Source organism: Rhagoletis zephyria, unplaced genomic scaffold, assembly GCF_001687245.7.
Source record: "Rhagoletis zephyria isolate East Lansing unplaced genomic scaffold, Rhagoletis_zephyria_1.1 Rzeph_scaffold_01762, whole genome shotgun sequence".
Classification (NCBI taxonomy): Eukaryota; Metazoa; Arthropoda; class Insecta; order Diptera; family Tephritidae; genus Rhagoletis; species Rhagoletis zephyria.
The window spans coordinates 33773-43416 of record NW_016158846.1 but is presented as its reverse complement, the minus strand read 5'-3'; the positions used below and the strand labels follow the sequence as shown (position 1 = coordinate 43416).

At 33.3% G+C, this 9644-nt stretch overlaps 1 long non-coding RNA gene across 1 annotated transcript in view; it reads right to left on the bottom strand.

Moving 5' to 3' along the window:
* Positions 1-465: 465 nt before the first annotated feature.
* LOC108365063 (uncharacterized) overlaps positions 466-9644 on the bottom strand; it is a 21795-nt gene continuing 12616 nt past the window's right edge. The window contains exon 3 of the long non-coding RNA XR_001847873.1: positions 466-477. This is a non-coding gene — a long non-coding RNA (uncharacterized LOC108365063). The remainder of the gene's footprint in view (positions 478-9644) is intronic.

Below are 9644 nucleotides of genomic sequence, written 5' to 3'. Positions count from 1 at the left end.
AAAGGCTGGTTGTGTAAACATTTGAGGTTAAGAGGCTTGCTGTAATGTTTGCAATTGCACATTAAAAGCCAATTCAGGAAGAGCCGATTTATTGCAGCAGGCACGCTCGCAAAAGCATCAAAAAAGCTGTGCAGTATATAACGTCAGAAAAAAGTATGCGACTTTTTTAAGACTTCATTGAAAATGTAATGAACACAAAAAAGACTGAAATATTAGGTCCATTCAATAACTTTTACAGTAAGTACTTGCAGCGAGAGCGTAAAAGAAAAATAGAGAGTAAAATTGAGAGCAAGAGAAAATGTTCAGAAAAAGTTATTGAACGCAAAACTAGTAAAACCTTGCAACTTAAGCCATTTTGACACTTCTGGATGCTAAGTTTAAGGCGCAGTTTCCTTTTTAATTGGGAATAGTTCCCATCGTCATAAAAATAAAAAAATATACAATAGATTTAAATTTTTCATCCATGTTTTCATTTCACTAATTATGTTTCATCAAATCATCCTCTTAAACAGTTTGTTCACATTTTAATTTGAAACATAACCGTACTTTTTGACTCCTGCAAATTCCTGCTAGTAAAATTTTTACTTGCAAGAATTTGCAGCTCTCTTGGCTTGATACGCTCTCGAATTCGCTCCCTCTTGCAAATATTTTGGGTTATTGAATGCATTCCCAGTAAAAACTTGCAAGTACTAGCAACAATTCGTAACAAGTTTTTGATATTGAATGGACCTATTGTTATGCTCCTTCTTAGCAGAACGTAATTTATAATTTTCGACAACCGAGCCCCTAACCAAATGTCTACAAGACAAAAAAAAATTATTAAAAATCAACGCGATTATTTAGCCCCTTTAAACTTGCACATTATTGCCCTGAAATTTAATGGGCTATCAAACTGCATACTCGAAAAAATTCTAAAAACTCTGAATAAAAAGTTGAAAATCTAGCTGAAAATTTGCAGATTGTTTATAATTTTTGCATAATTTTTATGGATTTATATTTTGTTTGTTAATGAGCTTTGCTTTTATGGAAAAATAATAAACATTAAATAAACGAAAGAGAAACAGCCAAAATCGATGAAAATATTGATGACTTAATCAGCTGATCACAAGTGTATGTATAAAATGATTTTTATATTAACGACCAGTTTACAATGAATTTTAAATGTGCTCTGTCGAAATGACATTTTAATATACATTACGTACATATCGAGCCCTAACCGCCAAAATAACGTAAGCGACAAAATTTTATTTTTGATGCAGAAATGCATCTAAATGCTCTAGGAATATTTCTGCATCAAAAAGAAAATTTTGAAAAAAATGGCGGCTAAGGGTCGGTATGTACCTTTGTATACAATAAAAGTTTAATAAGAACAATTTTTTGTACATTCAATTGAAAAAGATGTTTTTGAGTAGGAAATGACGTTTTTTCAGACCAAGAGGGACGTTTTCTCATGCCGAAGTGAAGAACAAAAGCGTGTACAAACGAAAAAATATAACAACAATGCCATTCTAAATATGTTGGAGTAGTTTTGGCTACTCTGATGTAATGCAGGGATGGAGTATATGGTCGTGCCCTAGGACATCGCAATGTTAATTGGACCATATTTTTTATATGAATTATGGTTAATTTTGGAGTACTCCTTAGTCCTTAGGGAGTACTCTTTACACGCATGCATGGAGTAGTCGCGATTTTTGCAGGGCAATGTCAGTTACGCGGTTTTGCAGAATGACGATACGCTGTTATGTACTTTAAACGACGAAGTGCTTAAGTGAGAGCACGGGTACAACAACGACGACGACAGCAGTAGCCGAAAGTGAAAAGTATACGCAACGTATTTGTTGTTTTATTAATTTTGTTTACTTTGCTCTTTGTTTAGTTTAGTTTGTTTGGATTGCTTGGTTTATTTTGTTGGTGTCACTTCGATTGCTTTAATATTTTATTATGAAGCTTGCTCCTTTTTTCGCTTTTTAGGTCAGTTTATTATGCAAAGAATTAAGTAGTTTAAATATGGGTTTGATCAGTTTTGATAACACAAATATAAATATAACTCAAATATAAATATAACTAAATTATTGAGGAGCGACTTCAAAACACGTCCGCACCATTTGAGAGATTTTGATGGATTTTAGTACGATAGAAAAAACATACATTTCGGTTGGAACATCATCAACGATTATAGTGTCACGGGATTTTTAAGACTTAGGTACTTCTAAATGCAGTTTTATCTATGCATGTATGCGTATGTATTAATATTATACATATTAGTGGTATTCATCTAAACCGATAACAACAACAAACCGATCAAGCAGATAATTTTATAAGTTTACGCACTCTGTTACATGAACGACCCACACTCTCTTTTCGTTTACACATGCGACAACAGTCGTGTTTTCTTTGGTTATAAAGCTTTACTAACTTTATACTACTAGCACGGGGATAAACAAATTATAGAAACTACCTCACTAAAGTGGAAAAAATTATATTTACGAGATAATATCTATTTAAATAAATATACATATAACCTAAAGGCTATTTATTTGAAGCAAGTTATAAGAAACAATAGCAGAATGTCTGTTTGTGTATGAATTCATTTGTCACGGCTACCAAACTTTGCGGCCAAATTATCAGTGAAACAAAACAAACAGACGGGATAATAATTGAACCAGATCTCTATCAGGATCATATCGTTGTTGTTGAATTTGCGTGCAAAATTTGTATGCGGATCCCGATTATTGCCCAAGAAAACATAGACAGAGTTGCATTGTCTTCAGTTTATCAAGTTTATTCAGTGAAATCGCTGGATAAATTTATCAGAAATGTGTAAACGAGTTTCCATACAAATTTTGACAGTTCATTTATAAGGTTTACACAATTATAAGTTTATACGGTTTACAATGCATTTATAAGGTTTGATGAATACCCTTATTAGGGGTTGTTGTGTGTTTGGAAAATATGCAGTCCGTGCAACGGCTTTGCAAGAATTCGGGAATACCCCTATTGTAAATGTTTGTTGCATATATTTATGTCATGAATAAATCACAATGAACGAAATTTATTTCTAACCTAATCTATGTTACACACATACGTATGTAATAGGGATGTTAATTTTTCAGCTTTTTCCGATCGCGGAATTTTCGGGATGCCGTTATCACAATCCCGGGATCCCGGATTAGTCCCAGGATTTAGATATTCATTATTTTTCAACAACTTAAATCGAAAAAATTGCTTCTATCTCTCCTACCATAAAATAAATAATAAATCAATGGGTTTGAAACCCGCTTTTTTTATTTAAAGCGGCGTTTTTCTTCCTCTCTGACGTCAGGAAAAGATATGATTAATTCCAAAAATTATTTAAAAAATTCAATGCAATATAGAATAAAAATATGGATACCAAATGCAATGAAAATTTCTTCAGAATTTAAAAAATTAAAATTTTTGGATTCACAAGGACGAATATATAGGTAATTTTTAAGCTGATGATGTTCGAAGAATGAAATTCGAGGATGTTATCGAGTTTAAATAAGTCCTTAACATATAATTTTTTCAAAAACAAATATTGCGAAATTTCAAGGATAAAATTTTAAAAGGACATTTTCAATACTTACCAGCCCGTCTGCACCAGAAACTTGAATCTGTTTAAATTCTTCAGGATTTCGTCATTAATTTGTTACCCATATTTCTTCTTTAAGCACATTTCTCTGTATGTTTCAAATTATTTTTTAATTACTGACGTCAGAGTGAAAAACTAAAAACGAAATTTTACTATATTTGGCCCATGATTTCGCGAATATATTGATATTTGTGTTTAAAATTTACTATCGCGCGGTGTTATATGTATAATGAGCTAGACATATATAAAAAAATATTAATTATTAAATAAAAAAAGAAATATAGCCAATACTGGTCAAGAAAAAGAGTTTCTATTATTGCCATCAGTTCAAATTACAGATCCCGAAAATGCCGCGATTACTTGCCAAGAATCCCGGGGTTTTCAGGACCTTAAAAAGGCCAGGATCCCGGGCTAACATTCCTAGTATGTAACTGAATTGCAGAATGCATTGCCAAGCCTTACACAGATGTTTACACATCAAATTTCATGAGTAAATACTTTTTTTTTTAATTTTTTCATTGCATAAACAGGTAAAAAATCGGTGAAAGGTTCTTTTGACCAAACCTAGTCTGTTATATGCCTTTGGGGTCGCTGAACAGGAATCTGAAGTCCGGTTTGCTCCATTACTTCTGGATTTTTTTCTAACCTCAAAAAACATCTCGGATTTTACGTGACAGAGAAAATCCGAGGTGTTTCTTGAGGTTAGGAAAAAATCTAGACGTGATGGAGCAAAACGGACTTGAGATTCGTGTTCAGCGACCTCAAAAACATACAACAGACTAGGTTTGGTTAAAAGAACCATTCATCGATTTTTTTTGTGGACCTGTGTAATTTGTATTTCAACTCTATTCCTAAAAACCCTAAGCATAAATTTTAATAAAATTAGTGGGAACCCTTTTGAAGAAGAAGATTAAAGTGTTTTTGAACTTTTCGTTTCACAATACGTTGTAAATTCTTTCTACACGCTATTTTTTTTAATCTTCAACTCTTGGATAAGTGGCAACTTTCCAAAAATTTTCTAATACAGCTTTCTCAAACACTTTTCGTTTGGTACCCATCTTGTTATAATAATAATAATAGATTGGCGCTTACGTATGTTAGTGTTTGGCCGAGCTTCTCCTCCGATTCATGGGGTGCTGCGCCTTGATGTTGTCATACAAAGGGGAGGGGCCTACAGTTTTACGCCGACTCCAAACGGCGATTGTATTTTAATGAGAAGCTTTTTTTTATGGCAGAAATACACTCGCAAATTCGCCATTGCCTGGCGAGTGGTGATCGCTACCAGAAAAAAAACTATTTTGGTTTTTTTTTGGGTGTTGTGTTGAACCGGGCTGGGACCTAAGCCCTGCGGAGTGGTAGCGCGTACTGCGAACCGTTGCATCACAGCGACCACCAATATTGTTATATTTAATTTAATTTTAATATGTAATATTGTTATTGACAGGGACCGTAACGGTTATAAGTTTTATTATAAAAATCACTTTTTAATCATTATTAACTGAGCTTTATTTTTTGCTCGGAAAATAATAGTTACGTTTTAAGTTTTATTTTTTGCTCGGAAAATAATGGTTACGTTTTAAGTTTAATTTTTCGCTCGAAAAATAATGGTTACGTTTTAAGTTTTATTTTTTGCTCGGAAAATAATGGTTACTTTTTAAGTTTTATTTTTTGCTCGGAAAATAATCGTTACGTTTTAAGTTTTATTGTTTGCTCGGAAAATAATCGTTACGTTTTAAGTTTTATTTTTTGCTCGGAAAATAATCGTTATTTCTTGAGTTTTATTTTTTGCTCAGAAAATAAAACTTAATTTTTGCGTATGCGTATGCGCTTTTTTGCACTTTTTCTTTAGAAATGTGGTTCTCTTTGTTTCTGCCCTGGTATCTGTATTTTCATTACCCACTCCACAGTGGCGTTAAAGGTTCAATGCAGCCGCCCCCTGTCTATTCACGCATGCGCATGCGCATACGCAAAAATTAAGCTTTATTTTCTGAGCAAAAAATAAAACTTAAAACGTAACCGTTATTTTCCAAGCAAAAAATAAAACTCAAAACATAACGATTACTTTCTGAGTAAAAATAAAACTCAAAATATAATGATTAAACTTGATTTTTATAAGTAAAAATTCAAAAATAAAAATCAGTGCCGCTGAACGTACTCCGAGTAATAAGAAATATATTGGTTTACTCCTTATGCACGTAGCATTTCTCTTTCCGCGTGATTTTTTGAGTTGAAATTTCAAAGGATAATCGTTATTTGCGGTCCCTGGTTATTGAGCTTTGTTTATTATGAAAAATGGAAAAAGCAACAAAGTCTAAGCGGTAGAAGTTATAGCAGCTATTTCGGAGATCACCACATCTCCTCATCAGACTTCTTTTTCTAGACTTCAGCAGAGATCGAACCCGCATCATCGATGTGCAAAGTCGGAAACGTTAACCACTGAGCTATGCACACCCCGTAAACTCTTCTTGCTAATTCATTTCCTTATTCATAAATAAATGTTAATAAGCCACAATAATATTGAAAAATGTTTAGTTTTAAATTTTTATATAGGGGCCAACACTATTGAAAATTTTTTCTGAAACAGAGAATTCTCAGATGTCTTGTAATATTTCATTTATCTCATAAATTTTATTGAATTAAATTTTTCAAATAGGTGGCAAATCCCTTCAAAAAAATTTTAATATCTGAGCTTTCTATAACCTATTAGTTTTATTCCCATATTGTAATATTTCTTTTGTCTTATGAATGTAATTACATTTTTCAAGCAGGTTGTAAAATAAGCAGCATGAAATTATTAAAAAAGTCGTTTTTAGAGGTACACAGCAAGAAAAAATTTTACAACTTTTATGGTCTTTTGAAAATCAATGATAAAAATGTATTTGCCAGGTGATGCAGAATTTTATCTACCTTCGTTTTGTTCCAAAACATTGACTGTACCATGAAATTTAATTTTCGAGTTAATCTCCAAGAAATACATAAATTACCCCAGTGTGGCCTGAATTGTATTTGAGGATTCCCTGCAGGGAGTGACGTTAGCTTATACCTAACTTTAGTCTGTTTACGCGAACACTAGTGCTAACTATTAACTGTGTATTTTGTTCGAAAAAAGCTAACTACTTTTGTGGGGCGATGGCCGCAAAAAAGTCAGACCTGGATACCTCTGCATTACATGTCAACTAACTTGTAACTAACTACTTTTGGACATAAAATATCAATAAGAAAAACAAAATATTTTTTTGTTTTTTTACTTTTTTATTTACTTATTTATTTACTTTATTTTATTACATTTCATATTTGTTTACATATTCTGCTCTGGGTGGCCCCATATTCGAACACCGTCAGACATAACTTCAAAATGATAGTATAAAATTTCGATCTTCCTTTTATTTGTCCTGAATATGAAAAAGAATCTGCGAAGTTCAGAAAAAAAGTGTATTGAAAGTAATTTTTGTATGAGGATATTTAATAGAAACTTGTAAAGAAAACCAACTCCCGATTGCGTCTGCATGACTCCTGCACGACTTTACAATTCACTTTAAGTTGGTTTTGTCATAGCTAATTAAAAGTGAGGTATTAATCGAAATCTCGCCAAAAAGCTAACTATAAGTTGGTTAGTTTTAACAATTGATAATTTTTCACTGCAGGGTTGTTATGTCGTTTCCGTTTCGCAGCTGCTGCTTGCCTTAGAAACATTTCTTTAGTAAAGTGTAAACACTTTTAACGCGAATCACTGGAATTCTTCTTCTGAAATGCTACTGCTTTTCTGCTTTGCACTATTAGCCCAAAAAAGTAACCAATTTTAGACGAAGTGCCATCAAACGATTCCTGCCCCTTCTACAAATATGCTAAGTGGTAAGTTGCTTGGAATAACTTTCGGTCGAAAATGCAAATACAGTATATTTTGCTTTGCTGCCTTTATGCTTAAGTGGACACTTAAGATACCTACCCTAAAATGCGCACTAGCTGCATTATTTTTAGCATTTATAAGGAAACTCCTCCGATAGATGCATTCAACATACCTGCCCATTGGCGGTACCTGCCTTAAAAATTGTGCAACTATTATTAACTATCAAAGAAAGTATTAGGTTTACCTGCATTGGCCCTACAATTACCTAATTTTACAAGCTTTTATTTATTTTGCTCATCTCGAAGAACAACGAAAATGGCTATCAATTAATGTAGTTATATAGATAATTAAATACCATTCGGTAAAAATTTCCCTTGCAGTAATTTCCATTATTTGGTTTCATAGGGATTCGTATACCTTCCTCATTGAAGTAGTAAAGAAAATTCGCTTAAGTGCCGTTTTCGGTTAAGTGCACAAGTTTTTCGTGCAAAGAAGGATGGGCAGCTAAGCAAAATATACTGTAATTTATTTTCTTCCCCATCCCTGCCTCTTACGTGTCTGTGTACATTTCAATTTCAGTTGCCTTTCAAACATTTAAGCGTTTGTTAGTGCTTGCTTCTGCTACTTACACGCATACTTCTGTAAAGGAAATGTAAAAGTATATATCTGTGGTCATAAGCAATAACCGCCTAAGTCGGAAAGCCTGAATTCGAGAAAAAACGTTTTAAACTTTTGGATTGTATTGTTAACCTTATGGGGAAACCAAAATATGTACGTCAATAACTTTTTAAATAGCCTAGCTGGCGAGATGGGGATTTCACATATATGTACATGGAATAGTAGTTGCAGAATAACTCAATTATTTCTTAGGTCGACTTAGGCGGTTATTGCTTATGCAGATATATGATGTCGACAACAAACTAAAATGCAAATAGTACGTATGTACATTGCAGTAGCCCCGGATAAGGTATTTTCACAAAAAATACTGTTTTCTTGAACACAAGACAGGAACGTATACACTGACGGAGAGGGGACATACATCAGTACCTAAATCTGGCGAAAATTAAGAAAATATTTTGATAAAGTTATCTATAGTGACCTAGCTCTACTATGTGTTGCAAGGCCAATGTCAAAAATTATTAGGGAAAAATTACAACTTTTGTCCAGCCGAACATGTCTCAACGAAAGTTAGCATAGCAGTTTTACTCAGAAGAATCCAGTGCCGGGTTTTTCCTAAAGCTCAGAAGGCCCGGACCTAGGGCGTCGGGCCAAATTATTACAAATAGTTTATTCTAGACTTAGAAGACCAATTTCCACTTTCGTACTCAGTGCAGTATAAACAAGTAAGAAAGTCTAAGTTCGGGTGGAGCCGAACATTAAATACCCGGCGCAAGTATTAAATATATAGTGGTATTCGCGCTTCAGTGTATTCGCTGTAGCCTGCGTAAGTGTGTAGCAACAACAAATCACACGCTCATGCAGTTACGATTACACAACATACAACGAATACACATAAGAGCGCATTCCCCTTATGTTTTTTCACCTTTCCGAAACCTACCGCTAGAGGGTAAGCCGAAGTGTATCAATTTTGAGTAAATTAGCGTCCTTAAATTTCGAAATATTGCAGTTTCAAGCATTTATGAAATTTACCGTTATATGGAAAGCGGCCGTAATTTTATGTGGCAAGCACAACAAAAATACCGAGTTTGGTACAAATTGATAGAACGGTTACCGATATACATATATGTGGTCATAAGTGGGCGGTGCCACGCCCATTTACCAAAATTTAACCTTAAACGTATTTCTTGGTAAAGAATTGTTGCGAGCATCAATTTTGAATAAGTTAGCTTTAATATTTACTGAGTAATACTATGTCTCCATTGTGAGATTTAATGAAGATTTAGCCCTCTGACGAGATTTGACGTTAAATCTTTTGAGATTTACCATATAAAATTAAATCTCGAAAGGCAGTAGATTTAAGTTAAATCTTCGTCAAATCTTCAATAATATTGATCAATAAGTACAATTTGTTGGATGTGGCAACCACAAATTCACATGCCATAAGTCAAATGACATTTGTGTTTTCAATATACAGTTGAGGACATTGAAATCTAGCCTATCATAAAAACATGAATTTTCGTATTTTTAGCGATTTTTATATTTTTGTTAGTTTGGGAGGAAAATTAC